We start from the raw sequence: 16,661 nt of genomic DNA on the forward strand, positions 1-16,661 counted from the left end.
TTGATTATTATAGACGGAAGTGGATGAGTGGGCAGGTTGTTTTATGGCCGAGTGGAGCCAAACCTTTGGACTAGGATTTTGATTCGGTCGCTTGCTTGATACTTTAATTGTCCCCCGGCGAATAATGAAATATTATGGCATAAATAAAACGACGCACGCACCCACTCCCATGGAAGATGGGATTCTAACCTCCCTCTGGTTTCTTGAGATAACAAATCTTGCAAAAAAAGGCATATGGGATTTGAAGCCAAGTAATTGTGGCGGAAATCTCCTGACTTCATTTTGAAGAAAATAATTGCGTTATCCTTAAAAATAATAGAAGTCCTTACCTTTTTTTCATAATCTGGGTCCAATTGTATGTTGTCTAGTACTATAACTGAGATGCCACACGTCAGGTCCTATCCTGAGTAGGGCTATCTAATTTTTTTGGTTCTTTTGTTTTTTTTTAAGTTTTTCATGATGGTCATTCATACACTTGAGAACCAATATGCTGACGAGATAAACCGACCAATAAAAACTTGCTACCTAGCTGTAGATTAACCATTCAAAGCTTGCTATGTGGTCGACCCAAAGGGCACATGAAGAGTCCTTATTTTAAACTCTCCCTCTAGGTGGGAACAATTTGGCCTAATTGTTTCCTAACGAAGTGACACCCAAGCAAATCCCGATGATCGAGAAGGATGGGTGTGATTCACGGATGAGATACACAGTTTGCTACTTTATCAACCAGCATATAGCTTTGAATTACTCGATGGCAGGCTCTCGCTCTTACCTATATATTGCGTTCCCACGAGTCTTTCAGGTAACTTTTCTTTCAACACACTTCGCTTCCTCTCTGCTCTTCTTAGGCCTCCTCCCATTCTCTGAGAGTCTTATTTGACTTAAGCATTGAATTACTTCTTTATTATTGTTGTTCATGTCAAAGCCAGCATATTGACCCTAGTGTGATTTTGATATTTACAAAGCCATTGAGGTCATATTGTTGTACTAATGCTTTTAAATTAAGTATTTCAGATGATTAGTATATATGTGTTTAAGGAAGAAAGAATTGAAATGTTCTTGATAAGCTTTGTTGTTCAATTAGAAGAACTTGCAAGAACTCAACAAAAGTGTAATTCTATCTTTTCCGAGATTAAAGAGATAAAAAATTCATGTGCCAAGGATCCTAAATGAAAAAAAATAATTTGCTATGATTCTAGTTTAAGAAGTTCAGTTATAAGAATCTGTGTTAAGAGTCAACCCAAGAGTTTCTGGCATGGATTCGAGTTGACCCCACCAACCCTAGCATGATTTGGCACTTGGCACAGGTTTCAAGTTGACCCCAAAAAATTTGGAGCCAACCCCCACATGCCATGAACACTGGCACGAATTCGAGTCGACCCGACCAAAAGTTCGAGTTGACCCTACCAGTCATGACAGAAAGATTGTTTTTCTGCAACCACTGATCGAGCCGACTCCAGATCTGCTCGAGTCAAACCCAGCTTGTCTGACAGCCTAATGGCTAGTTACGCAGAAGCTTTTTTTAAGGCTCCAATGCTATAAACGGTTATTTTCTTCAATCCAACGGCTAGTAACAACTATTTAGAGGTTGGAGAGGTATTTAAGAGCCACTGTTCATCTGGGAGAAAAATCTTTTGGAATATTAAGTGTGCATTCAAGAGAAAAAGCTTGCAAACCAAGAGTTTATTCATTGCTTCAGTTAAGGCCAAAAAGAAGAGTGTTGAGCAAAGATTCCAAGTGCATTTAAGAGCTCAACCAATCCATTAAAGCGTGAAGCAATCTCAGCAAGGAAGAAAAGCAAAGCGCCTTCAAGCGACATCATTCTTTTCCTTCCTCTTTAAAGCATAATAGTTTTGTTTGCTCATTTAAAGAGTTTTAAATTTCTGAACTATTTATTATATTTATAAGGGTTGTTGGTGTGCCAGAAAAACCAACAGTTAGAGTTTTGTTGGTGAGCCCAGAAAACCAACAGTTTGGGTTTTGTTGGTGAGCTTGGAAAACCAACAGTGTGGATTTTTGGATTGTGAGCCTGGTAAAACAATCTAGCTGTAATCCGCGGGATTAATTGATTATAGTGAATTCCTAAGATATTCTTGGGGAGTGGACGTAGGTGCCTTAGAGTGCACCGAACCACTATATTTGTTAGTTTTTGGATTGTGTTCTTTTATGTACCTTGCTTTACTTACCTTCTTGCATTGTGTAGTTGCTCTAGTTTATTCTTGCTTGTTTACTTGAGATTGCCTAGAGTTTATATTAATTCGCTTACACTGCATTTACACCTTTCACTGCATTTACACCTTTTACATAGGTTAAATTATGCACATATCTATAAGAAAATTTAGGATCATAAATTTTAGAAAAACCAATTCACCCCCCCCCCCCCCCCCTCCCCTTTCTTTGGGTTGTCACCTTGGGCAACACAGTGTCGGAGCGTCAGTTGAAGCTGTTCCTCTGCCATCCAACACCAACTCGTAGGTGTTGAGCGTTGGGATCATCGCCGATTGAATGCAGCGTCCATCGAACCGTTGCTGCAGAGACATACAACGACCCATCCGATCTCTCCGATCCAGATGGTACAAGCCTAGTTCTCCAATGACCCTGTTAACTCGGCGTCTAGGTCGGCCCGATTCCCAGTAGCAACAGACATCGCAATCATGCCTTCATTACTATTGAGTGTGGTGACCACAATAGTCATGCCTTCATTACCGTCCCTTATGATGATCCCGACTTCACGCTTTTACATTGTCGAGTATGAGGATCACCCATAACCAATGTCATATTTGATTTAGTTTGGTATGACATGCAAGGTTTTAAGGAGACGCATACGCATCTGTTCAAGTGACAGAATAATGTTTGCCATGAGGGGATAGACAGAGACGTGGTCATGGGAAATTCGTGAGTTGAATTGGAATTAGATATAATTTTGTGGCTATGACCACGGTGGAGTGGCTTTTTTATAAGGAAATGACAATTAGAGTAGAAGTGTTTCAACCATGACGCCTTTATTGCAAGTATTTATGCCGGTCTTTACTTTCTCCTTTCGTGTCTTTTTCCGTCTCATCTCGACAACCAGTTGATAGCCGTGCAGGTGCCACATAGACAAGGCTATGGAGTAGGATTGGTTGGAGTTTCGTAATCCCTGCAAGGCCGAATGAGGGGTAAAGACGCAAGCTAAAGGATGCTAGCTTTATTTCAAGGATGATGGGATCTTAGGCTAGTTTATAAAGTTGTGAGTTGAAACTACCGAAACTAGTGAAGGAACCAACACCTACTGGCTATTTAATAAATTCATGATTGTGTTGTATAAATAATAAAATATAATCCACAGGAAAGGCTCTTTTTCTTGCCAATCAAACAACTAGTCCACCTTTTATCTTTATGTTTAAGTTACCTTTACTTTTTGTCTTTTAAATTTAATTTAAATTTCTTACTTTTAGCTTCTGAGTAGAACTCTAGTTGATCAATAGTAACAAAGTAACTCACTTGTAACCTAGGCTACGCCCTACTTTTCTTCGTCTAAGTTGGTGTAATGATAACAAAAGTCCTTCGAGATCAAAAATTCTGAACTTGTATAATAACCAGACCAAGCAACAAAAATTTTTCATCCCTCTCTGGATCCCCATGGGAAGGGAGAAAGAAACTGTAAACAACGTTGGAAGTCGAAACATTTACGTTCTCTCTTTCCCTTGCCGTATAATAAATGGTGGGTACAATCCCACTAGACATTTGAAACGGGAAAAAATACGGGAGAAAACGCCTTGGAAGCGTGGTGCTGGCCGAGCAACTTAATATATAAATAATCTTATTATTCTAACTCTTGTAAGTTACTCTAATCCGCCGCATCATATGTAAACAAATTAACTATGTGTATGAACATCAGGATCCACCCAATTATTTTCTTTGAAACCTTTTAAAAAAGAGGGCAAGAGAATCTAGATTATTTCATGAGTCCTGCTTCTCTCTCTCTCTCTCTCTCTCTCTCTCTGTCCATTCTTGAATTTCTGTTTTTCTATGTAAATATATAGGGAATGGACGAATGGTTATCCATTTTACTTTTATTAATGGAGAGAAGTTCTCATCCAATGTGATATGAAGACATGAAGTCCCCGCTCGTCACGTGTACTCGGAAAGAGCTTGTATAGTTGTCTCCTGAAACATTATTTGCATATAATACAAATTTGACCATCAAATGATTTCTTTTGATATTGTTGTTAAACGTTATCTCAAATCTCATCTTGATTCTTTTTTTTCTTTTTTTTTTTAGATAAGGCGGACGAGTCATACATGCCTAGTATGAATATATCCAATAAAGCTAGAAAATAAAATGTTGCTCAACACGATCAGAACAACTAAAGAGTTGGTCCAGAAAATTTCTCCATAGTGCTCTGCCACAAAAGAGGCAACCTAGTTCGCCAAACAGTTTACTTCGCGGAAGACATGCCTCGCCACCCAAAAAACACATGCCCTCATACTCCTCCAAATATTAAGTAGGAACGGATGGACAACACCGAACACTCTAAATCCTCCTCAAAACCCCACCAACGATTGCTTCTAATAGTTTGCCTCACCAAAACCCACTAGCGAATGCTAAAATACGTGATAAATCATTTGAATTGAGAAGTCATATATCGTAAAAAAACATGGTCGCACAATATTTTGACTATTTATTTTTTTTTTTTTGCATCTACTTAATGCATAAGTTATAGATTACTAAAATATATATTTTTTATTTTTAAATATATTTTTAGTAGAATAGGTCATGAACAATATTGAGGAGTTTTAATTTGATCACCCCATCATTGCTTTTAGAATCTAGAGAAGTAAATACTCTCTCGTCCAGAGGAGTAAAATCTATCTCATACACGTATTCACTCTTCATTACCTCTCTTAAAATGGAATATGATATTTCAAAAATTGACCAAAATAAAAAAGTATAAAAACATTCTTTATTTTAGTCAATCTGGTGACAAGATAGGCCCTTTTTAGCATTTTTTTTCCCCAGAAGAGAATCATATTATGAGCAATGTACCAATGAAGAGGCAATAGTAGTCTTATTAACCATTACAGAGGTGATGATAATCATGGAAGTTTTAATGATTGTGAATTCGTCATTCGGTAACGGCACTCCTAGTTTAATTTATCATTCTTCCTTTCTCTTAGGGCATGTTTAGACATCAGAATAACTTATCCAGCGACTAAATGCCCTTGTGAAAGAAAAAAAAAAAACTTTTGGAGGAAAGCAAGTTGTTATTGGAGTTGCACCAAATTGAACAATTGAGGATTATATTATTTAGCTATGAGATAAATTTTATTCTTAACCAGATGAGTCCATAACTAAACGCAGCTATCCATAACTTACATGTATGGCATGTGGATGAGCCCTAACCAGATGAGTCTCCATCCATTATATGTATGGCATACCCATTTCAGGTGCATCCAATCCGCGCCTTCTCATTGGCATGTGGATGATGGCCCATTTGGTCCCATTTGTCCCTAAATAGGCGTAAAGGTTTTGCTAGACATGATTATACAAGATATTGCAGGTTTTTGACAACAAACCTCTCTAGACCTAAGCATTCAAAGAGAAAATTGATAACAAAAAATGTCTTCACTGTATACAATTTTTGGATGATAAGCATGTGATGATCGATTTTCAGAAAGAGAAGAAGAATTATGACCAGATCATTGTGGTTGAGTATTATAGAGTCCTATATGATGTTAAAATCCAAATCAAAAGCTCAAGCTAGTAGGTGGATGAGTCCATAACTATCCATTCGAAGTGGAATCTTTCAAAATTATGTCAAAATTTTATTGTGTTAAAATCCAACCTATACAATGCTAAAATCCAAACCAAAAGGAAAGGGGGATGGAACTCTTAAAGTGGTTACGATTTAGTTTTTGGTATTACGGTCTGCTATACCATGTTACATTCCAACTTAAAAGCCAAAGCTAGTAGATGGATGCACCAATCACTCTGTCTCAATATCCGATTGTTACCACTCTCTCCATACATGTTAAAATCCAACTCAAAAGGAAATAGGGATGGAACCCTCAGAGGAGGATTGGCGGGTAAGAAGAACCGTAGTCCATAGGCCATGATGCTATGTTAAAATCCAAACCAAGACTTGGGCAAGTCCATGAGTAGTTAAACATCACTATAGGTCCCTACCACATTGTGGGATTATTCCTCAAAAGTTTTGTTGTTGTTTTGCGTAAAAAAAGAAAAAAAAAGATCGTATGGTACGCGCACCATATGATTTTTGTTCGGTGGGTTGGGCATTGACAATCGTGAAGTGGGAACGTGTGAACGTGTGAATGAGATATTTTTAGAGAAGTGGGAACGGGAGAGAACCTCAGGAGACTCGTCACACCGAACAAAAATCATATGGTGCATATACCATACGATCTAGTATAGTACGCACTCCTATTTCGACCACGTCCAAGCATGGTATGCGAATCTAAAAAAAAAATGGAAGTCCCCACACCCGGCCTTGAGTCCCTGCAGCGCCCCACATTTCTAAATGCCCCCCACCCTCTCAATTCCCAAAATACCAAACCCACACTAACCCCCATATTTTCCCTTTCCAAAATGCACCCGTTACCATTTTCTCCTTTATTTAAACCAGCATCTCCTCCCATCCCTTCCTCTGTTCCAATTAGGAAAAATAATTATACCACCGTATCCTCTTTATTTCTCGTGTCCCTATATCAAGAAGAGAAACTATTCATATACTCTTTGTTCTTCGTCAAGCTTTTCCTTCTATCCAATTCTTCATCAAGCCATCTCTCCAACCCATCTCTCCCATCCTTCTCTCCTCGAGTTCCTTTCTCCTTCAAATTTCTTTTTTTTAAGATCTTTGTATCTAAGAGTTCATAGAATCTGAGGAATGGTATGTAAATAATTTTTTATGTCAAAAAAAAGTAAAAAGTTTTTTTTATCATTTTGTTAATTTTTTTCTTCTCTTCTTTTCACAAATTATGCTAGGAAAAAGCTGGAAAAGTACTCAAGAGATGAGATTTCAAGTTCTAGTACAAGTCTCATTCGGGAGACCGAGCTCTCCTCACCAAAAGCTATGGTATTAGTTTAAATATATTTCTATGTTTCATCTCTTATTTGCCATGCAAAATTATATTACTTTATATATGCCGATATCCGCATATTACGATGTACATATGCTAGTACATATAACATATTCAAATAATACATACTTATACCTAGTTGAAATAATATAATAAGAATAACTCATGTATAATTTTTTAGATATAGATATAATATTAGTTAAATTCACTATAATTATTGATGTACTACTTTTGAATGCATTACCATAGTTATTTTTTATCTTGAAGAACATGACATATTATTTTTTCTGTATTATTTGATGTTGATAGATATCTATTCAAGATGAAAATTCATTGCAAAAGATAGTTGTTGGTTTAGATTCAAACCCAAAAGTTGGTATGTTGTTTACTTCAAAAGAAGAAGCATATGAATTTTATAACTCATATGCGAAAAGAGTTGGTTTTAGTGTTCGCAAGGGTCACCGTAGAATCAGAAAGGATGGAAGCATACAGAGTAGAAAATTTTTGTGCAATAAAGAAGGTACTCGTGGTTCTCATTCTACACATATAACTAAGAAATCACGAGCGATCGAGAGAACTAATTGCATGGCTTATGTTGAATTCAAAATTGATCGTAAAAATTTATGGGTTGTGAGTAAAATTATCATTGATCATAATCATTCTCTAACAAGTCCTGACAAGGCATATATGCTAAGGTCGCATCGCAAACTACTTCATGTTCATATGATGGTTATTGATCAGATGGAAAAAACTGGAGTGAATCCTTCACAAGCTTACAATTTTTTTGCCGAAGGATCCCAAGGTGTTGAACATGTCGGCTTTACAAGAGTTGATTACTCTAACTATTTGCATACAAAGAGAACGAGACTACTTAACGTTGGAGATGTACAAATTCTCTTGGATTATTTGAAGAGTTGGCGGTCAGAAGATCCTTCATTTTATTATGCTATACAGGTCGATGAAATAGGGCAATTGGCTAATTTCTTTTGGGCAAATGGGAGATCAATTATGGATTATGCATATTTTGGGGATGTGGTTTTATTTGATACTACTTTTAAGACAAATAAATATGAAATGCCCTTTGCTGCACTTCTTGGTATTAATCATCATAAGCGAACGATTATGTTTGGGGCAGCTTTATTATTTGATGAAACAATTGATTCATTTGTTTGGTTGTTTAAAACGTTTTTAGCTGCCATGTCAGAAAAACAACCTAAAACAGTCTTCACAGATCAATGTGCCGCCATGTCTAGGGCGATCAAAATAGCCCTACCCAATACATGCCACCGTCTATATTTATGGTATATATTTCAAAATGCTGCAAAAAATCTTTCTCATATATATTCTAGTCATTCTGGATTTCAAGTCGAGTTCAAAGCTTGCATATATGAATGTCGTACTGTGGAGTATTTTCAATCACAGTGGAAAAGCTTAGTTAAAAAATATAAACTCGAGGAAAATCGATGGATGAATGAATTGTATGAATTACGTGAGAAATGGGCTTCAGTATATCGTCGAGAGTCCTTTTGTGTTGATATGACAACGACACAACGAAGTGAGAGTATGAATGGTCACTTCAAAAGCTTCTTTTGCAAAAAATTATCTCTTTCAATGTTTATAGAAAGGTATCAGAAAGCAGTAGATATATATCGAGAGAAGGAATTGTATGAAGATTTTAAATCAAAATAAACAAAACCAGTTGTTTATGTTCGCGGACTGCCTATGTTACTTGAAGCAGCTGAAAAATATACAAGACATGTTTATAGTGATTTCGAAGAGGAGTTCAAGAGCCAACTTGCATGTCTTGTGAATGTACAGGATGTGAGGGTGGCAAATATACTTATAAGATTACTCCATCAGATAGTTGTTATCCTGGTTTTGTTGAATTTAATTCGCTTGATATCTCAGTTAAATGTAGTTGTTTAAAATTTGAGAATATGGGCATTTTATGTTTGCATGCACTGAAGGTTCTTCATCATAATAATGTTCTTTATTGGCCATCTAAATATATACTAAAACGAAGGACTAAGTATACAAAAGATGGAGCATTCTCAAACAGTCATCAACCAAGGGTCCATTTAGATGGCAAGGAAACATTAACTTCTTATTATACCAAAGTATGTCAAAAGGCAATCACTGTTGCAGTCAAAGGTGCTATTTCAAGTGATATTTTAAATATTATAGAAAATAAACTTGATAAATTGACTACGAAGGTCGAAGGAATGGTACATCAAATGAACATAAATAATATTGACAATGGAAAAAAAAAGAATGTTGTATCAGAAATATGTAATATGGAGATACCTAGCAATCATATAACAATCAAGCCCCCATCTATTAAGAAAAGTCCAACCACTAAAAGGATGAAGAGTGCACTTGAGAAAAGAAAGAAAAAGAATAGAGAAGCTACATCGAAAGGAGATACAAGTAAGTGCTGCTAATTGATAATCTATGAATTATAATATCTACTGGAGCTCATCAAGTTTTTATTGCATTGCAGGTAATTGATCGGAAAGAGTTTGCCGCTTGGATTATGCGTACCCTTTTTTGTTCATTAGAAACTTTTAGTTGTAAACATCTCTTCATTTTTGGCACTTTTGTTTGCATTAATTGGAGATGAATGTACCATTCAATCATTGAAAATCTCTCTCTCTCTCTCTCTTGGTGTTATCCTTTGGAACCAATGCTCTGTTTCTCCTTGGAACAGAGGAAGGGATGGGAGGAGATGCTGGTTTAAATAGAGGAGAAAATGGTAACGGGGTGCATTTTGGGAAGGAAAAATATGGGGGCTGCAGGGACTCGAGGCGGAGTGTAGGGACTTCCGTTTTTTTTTTTGAGATTCGCGTACCATGCTTGAACGTGGCCGAAATAGGAGCGCGTACCATACGATCTAGTATGGTACGCGCACCATATGATTTTTGTTCCAACCCACCCCAACGATTAACAAATAACTCCTGCCTCGCCAACCGCCATCAGAAAGAAAAATTTATCAAAAGATAGATACGGTGCTTGTAGATCCGGTAGTTGGTAAGTAGCTCCTTATATCATTGTTCTTCCAGGTAATGGTTCGTATTGCAATGGTTGATCTTATTCCGCGGTCTAAACTATTGGATCACAATTTGCACATATTTCAAAGTAGTTTTCTTTTTTTTTATCTATCTGTCTGTACTTTAAAGCAGCTATTGCGTAATTTAATGGTTCACGTTGCAAAAGACGATGAACTTTTTTTGTTAGCTCAAAAGATTGAAACGAGCTCCAATCGAATGAGAGCTAAGACTTTTTTTTTTTAAGTTTGATCACATGAACGTGATTTGGCTTGGTGGATTAGGCCGTATCCCATTATGTGGCCGTGCCGTTCCCACTACCAGGGTATTTTCTCCATCTTTATAAACCCCTCTCACAGACTATCACGCAGCACCAGAGGAATTATTAGAGCCCTCACTGTAATCCCATCATGAGGTTCTCCGTGAATAAGCTGGCTCCGGCGCTGGTTGCTCCCTCCGAGCCAACGCCATCAGGCAATCTCCCCCTCTCCTCCATCGACCGAACGACGGCGGTAAGAGTCATCGTCGACTTGATATACTGGTGTTCGAACATGGCGAAGAGCCGGCGAAGGTTATAAGGGAAGCCTTGTCCAAGGCCTTGGTCCCCTATTACCCTATCGCCGGCCGGATCGTCGAGCCTAGCCCGGGGGAGCCGAAGGTGGCTTGCACTCGGAATGGTGTATGGTTTGTGGAGGCATCGGCGAATTTTGGCCTCAAAGATGTTAACAACCTCGAACGCCCTCTCATGATCCCCAAGGAAGAGCTCCTTCCATGTCCTCCTCCTGACGTAAACCCAGGGGATGCGATTCTGATGATGCAGGTATATATATGCTTCTTTGGCCGATATATCATTATATCTTGGTATTCATGAAGTTATATTGAGAAAATCACAATCGTAAGACTTCATTTTAGAAAGATAGTTTTTTAGATTTTTTAGTTTCGTGTAAGTATCTAAAATCTTTTCGACGAATAACTGATGTAAGACTAAATACATATCCACACGGATCCTCACAAAAATTAATATTTAAGATAGCATTCAGCACAACACTTCAATTGTTTTTTGCTTTTAATTTGACTATATATTTTGAAAGCAACAAATCTTTACTGCCAGAAGCTCTAAAAGTTTTACAAACACGTTGCTGATTCCATTTCATTTTTCTTCATGGGCGATTGAAAATTAAAATAGAAAACCAAAAGCGTTACCAAAAAGGAAGGTTTATCTTATCGATGTGGTATTTGTGAAGCCGGGAAAATGACTTGAAATAATGGATTTGTCTCTTTGTTGGACTAGAGTTGAGCAAATTATGTTAATTATATCTAGGAACAGGGATAACTTAGCTTATCTTCTTCTGGTATTTACATGACTCGAGCAACCGAGATTTGTTTGTTAAGCTAGAGCTGATTCCATTACGTCAACCAAATCTAGGAATAGGAGCAACTTTTTGGTTTGGATTGTGGACTTCCCGTTCTTTTGTGCTGGTGGGTTGGTGTGGCTCAGGACAAGGGCGGATCTTTCGCACGAAAGAAACATTCACCTTCCTTCCACCGTTGGATCATCAGCTGCTCGCGTTTGAGATCTGTGACAAGGGGGATCCGATGGTGGTATCTTTCGAAGGAAGGCTAATCTTCTTTTGTGCCAAAGATGGAACACGGTTATGTGGGGCCTGGGGGGTTGGTGGGTGTCCAAGGCAGGGGCGTTGGTCCTAAGTTGCCTTTAGAGCTATTCCTTCAAAAAATCAAAAAGGGGAAGTTGCCTTTAGACCTTTTGATTTCTCTTTCGGACTTTACTGCCAAAAAGCTAAAACTACGTGGTGTATGAAACTGCCGACGCTTCACTTTGCCTGGGGGCACGCACAGATTGGGATGGTACGTTACAGGGACACGTGGTTAATGCATGCATCTTCATGTGGCCAGCTCAGCTGAACAAGACATATGAGACGGGCGCTGAAGAAAAAAAATGTTGGATGAGTTTTCTATTTTTTATTTTTTCCAAAGTCTATTTTTTTAAAAAAAATACTGTTAGGATTCTCGGTTCTCTAAATAAAAAAATACAGGATTCTCTTTCTCGCTCATCTTCAGAAGATGCTTTTTACCGATACATACTATATTGTCTGATGATACGCATCATATTGTCGGACGATACACATCAAAAAAATTAATCATCGAGCGAATTAATACATGCCTCTAGATAAATCGATATAAAACTTTCAGAAGATAGTGTTCGCCAGTACAGACTACACCCCATATTTTCTTCTCTGATGCTCGTCCTCTATGATTTTTGTTCGTCTAATATAGCTACATGTGGATGTCTCCTTGTCATGTACATTGTACCATCATTAGAACCTGCCCCATATAAGTTTTGTCTCTCAAAAATAAATATTGTTAATAATTATTTCTACATTTTTCATGAATGTGATGGTGCCTGAGCCAACACTTGTTTAATTACATATTTGGAATTTAATTAATAATTACATGATCCGTGTATACTCAGCGGCAGAGCTAGTGCATGATGAAGATAAAGTTCGTTCCAATTCTCATCAGCATGCGTTCTTTAAATTCAGGTCACGAAATTCACATGTGGAGGATTCGGTGTTGGCATCCGCTTCAGTCACACAGTCCTCGACGGCCTCGGAGCATCCCAATTCCTGAAAGCAGTCGGAGAGATGGCCACAGGCCTTCCAAAGCCAGCAGTCGCACCCGTTTGGTGCAGGGAAGCCATCCCGAATCCGCCCAAGCGGCCGCAAGGAGAACCACCATCCTTCAACGCCTTCCTCTTCGAGAACTCGATAATAGATCTCTCTTTTGACAGCATCAACCATGTGAGGGACGAGTTCATCAAAGAGACCGGCCATAAGTGTTCCATCTTCGATGTCGTCACCGCAATGATCTGGCGAGGCCGAACGCGAGCGATCGGTTTGGAGCCTCATGACGAGGTTCGCCTTGGCTTCGCCGCGAATGTCCGGCACCTGCTGCACGAGGTGCTGCCCCAAGGAGGAGGTTTCTATGGGAACTGCGTGTTCCCCGTGGGAATCACGTCGACCAGTGGGAAGATCAAGCATGCATCGCTCGTTGAGGTGGTGAGTTTAATCAGAGAGGCTAAAGAGAGCCTGCCCACCAAATTCTCGGAGTGGTTGGTGGGGGACCCCAAGGGGGACGCGTATAGAGTGCCGATGGACTACGGGACGCTGGTGGTGTCGGATTGGAGCCGAGTGGGATTCTCCGAGGTGGACTTTGGGTGGGGAGAGCCAATCCACGTTTCTCCTTTGAACGACGATTGCAACATGGTAGCTTCGTGCATCTACCTCAAGCCGCCCAAAACCAAGCAGGGGGTGCGGTTGATGACGCGCTGCGTCGTCAGGGAGCACCTGGCAGCCTTTGACGACCTAATGATGAAGTTGGCCTAACAAATCCATCAATCCTTATGACTTTGGATTGAAGAAAATAAATAGAGCTGCCCTTAAGAATTAATACGGGTGCCATCCGGCAGTGCCCGTTTAATTCGTTTGACGAATTAAGTATCCTTAGAAAGTAACTGGTACTTCTCTCTACTTTTGATGATAGATTATTGTTGTGCAAGTAAGGGTTTGTCGGAATGTAATGGTTGGTTATATTCGTTGTGCACCGTAGAGTATCCATTCTGTCCGCAATTTTTTTCTTCTTCGTTCATTCTTTACCTTTTAAATTTATTATAGTCATTGTTAGGCTCTACAAGTTAGGTTTAGATGAAAATAGTCTTGACAAGGACAAGTGTGAAGGTGCGATGCACGGCTGCCTCCGGGATTTTTATCCCTGTTTCAGGGTCTTCCCCATGCGGGGGTTTTAAACCTGGAACTATTTTGATGGCGACGGACAATTTTTCTTTAGAAAATAGGAAAAAATAACGAATTCAAGCATTTTTCCCCTTCCTCGATGCCGAGAATCCGTGAAATGTTTCAGAGGGTTGAATCTTTTGTCCACCAAATTCCCTGCTTCTCGACATCATGCATGATATATTAATTTACTAGGAGACAATAGCTCACATGGCCATGATGGTATAACCACTGTTTGGAACCCTCTGACCCAGCTCGGCCCGCTATTGGGTTACCTACCGCGCGGGGGGGGGGGGGGGGGTCCAAACTGACCACAAAATCTCTGCCCAAATTGGAAAACCACATATTCTCGGAAATCGATGCCTAATCATATATATTTGCAGTTTCTTAGCGCTGATCAACTTTATTCAAGCTATGAACGACTGTGAACCTTTGCCCTTAACGACCTGATGCCTTGTCACCATGCAGAATTGTCGCTAGTAGTAGCACTCTGAAAAGAAGTAGCTTGGGGCAGAGTTACGAGCTGCCTGGGTGGGTCTTCGATATGCACGGATGGTGCTGCAGGCCAGTTCGATCATTCTGGAGGGCGACTCGGCCACGGTTATCAGATGGATTCAGAGGAGGTCGAAAGCCGAGAGCATGGACCACCCTTTGATCCGGGATATAGGGATGATGATAAGAGATAGGGGGCCTTCCAATCCAAACATGTATTTAGAGAAGCCAATGGAGCGGCTGACTGGATGGCTGCCTACGCGGTCCACCACTCAGGGTACACTTTTTGGTTAGAGGATGAGGAGCTGCCACTGGCACTCCGCGAGCTGTTGTATTTTGATTTTGTTAGGTGTATTCGTACACGCACTGTATGAAGTATCTGTCTAAAAAAAAAAAAAGAAAAAAAAAAGAAAGAAAGAAAAGAAGAAAAGAAAAGAAAGCAGCAGCTTTCAAATTTATGCCGGCCAAGAAGCCCAACTGCATCACGTGACCAGCACTTGTATTCAGCAGACATCACCATGCCAATGTGGCACCGGCTGGCACGTCATTATTTGACTAATCTATTGTTTAGTGGACCACGCCCTGTAAACAACACCAATGCCTCCTGCAATATGGCCCAAGAAATATTGTGGGGTTGAGTGGCAGCCCATATTATTACTCTTTAAAAAATGAAATTCCAAAGAATATACAAAACTAAATACACAAAACCAGATTACAAATTGACAAAATAAGAAAACATAAAATTATAGATATGGATAACAGAAAATAGGAACAAATTAAATAATAAATATATATATAAAACTGAAGTTAATAATTTTAAAAAATGGCACAGGTATCACTCACAAAATTAGTTTTCTGGATTGACATGCTATCCACGTGGCATCTCATCATTTAACCCCTCATTTGATAGCATCAGCCTCTTCGTACAGGACTCGTATCAATTTGATACCGAAACATCCAAAACAAATTAAAATACAACAAGTCATGAAGTGCCCGAGACATCTCCTCTTCGTATGTCCAAAGAACTCTATGATGATTTACAGCAGAGCAGGCCATCCACAGTCCACAACTTTGTTGGCCTCCTAAAAATATGCTCCGCACTGAAGACTACCCCAAATACCTCGAAGCAGGGAGTGGTGACCTTCGATAGCACCAGAGCACTTCTAGATCCAACCGACTATAGTGGCCGAGTTACTTCCAAGTAGAATGGCACTGGCCTGCGGCACACATCAAGTATGATAGAGACCGGCCCAAGTAGCAGATCTCAGCTCCATCCCTAGAATCAAGATATCAAAAGCTGGCTCTCTCTGACCGTCACTACTCTAAAGTTCGGGTCCCTAATCACAAAGCTTGCACTGCCCTCCTACCATCGTCCAGCAATTCCCTCAACCAAGTGACATGAGCAACTCTTTACACGAGTTTTGAGTGACAATGGCATCCAAAAAATAAAAGAAAAAAGAATTTCCAAGCAAATATATAAAGCTATTTTGCAAAACTAAATACACAAACTAAATTGAAAAATTAAGAACTGAGTACATACAAAATAATGATAGAAACAAAAGAAAACACAACACGAGAAAAAACATAACAAAACTGAATTTGTCCAAGTGAACGAAAACATGGAATCAGAAACAAAAGAAAACACAACACGAGAAAAAACATAACAAAACTGAATTGGTCCAAGTGAACGAAAACATGGAATCAGAAAATAGAAACAACACTGAATAAAAGAAAAAAAATACAAAACTCAACATGCAACATGAAAATTGTTATAGGATGCCATTTTCAAACAAAAAATGCCCTGGGTTGGCATGGTACCGACATGGTACATTGTTATTTGACCTATCTCTCATGAATTGCACCAGCCCCAGGGACCTTTTGTGCAATCAATCGGCAACTCAAAGCATTACTTTCAAAAAAGAAAAAGAAATCATAAACTTGATTACAAAACTAAAATAGAAAATAAAAACAAACTGGAAAACTGAATATATAGAAAAAAGGTAAGAAGTTAACAAGATATAGAAAAGTTAGAATACAAAACTGAATCACATGCCACGACTCAACACACCAATCCCCTCTCCCATGCAGGATGAGGAATTGGTGTTTAATTAAGCTGGCATCCATAGCATTGCTCTTCCAAAAAAAAATATAAAATGAAATTTCAAGGAAATATATAAAACCAGAATATAAAACTAGACAAAAAATAAAAAAAGGCCAAAAATAAACAGAAAAGAGA

The 16,661-nt window shown here is 38.9% G+C and overlaps 2 pseudogenes; both read left to right on the plus strand.

The window, feature by feature from the left end:
* Positions 1-6,042: 6,042 nt before the first annotated feature.
* On the plus strand, positions 6,043-10,270 carry LOC148715556 (protein FAR1-RELATED SEQUENCE 5 pseudogene; annotated as a pseudogene).
* Positions 10,271-12,654: 2,384 nt separating this feature from the next.
* Positions 12,655-16,122, plus strand: LOC103697339 (acyl transferase 5 pseudogene; annotated as a pseudogene).
* Positions 16,123-16,661: the final 539 nt, after the last annotated feature.

Source organism: Phoenix dactylifera, chromosome 1 (assembly GCF_051530095.1).
Source record: "Phoenix dactylifera cultivar Ajwa chromosome 1, Ajwa_hap1_PhDact_Kaust_v1.1, whole genome shotgun sequence".
In the NCBI taxonomy this organism is placed as follows: Eukaryota; Viridiplantae; Streptophyta; class Magnoliopsida; order Arecales; family Arecaceae; genus Phoenix; species Phoenix dactylifera.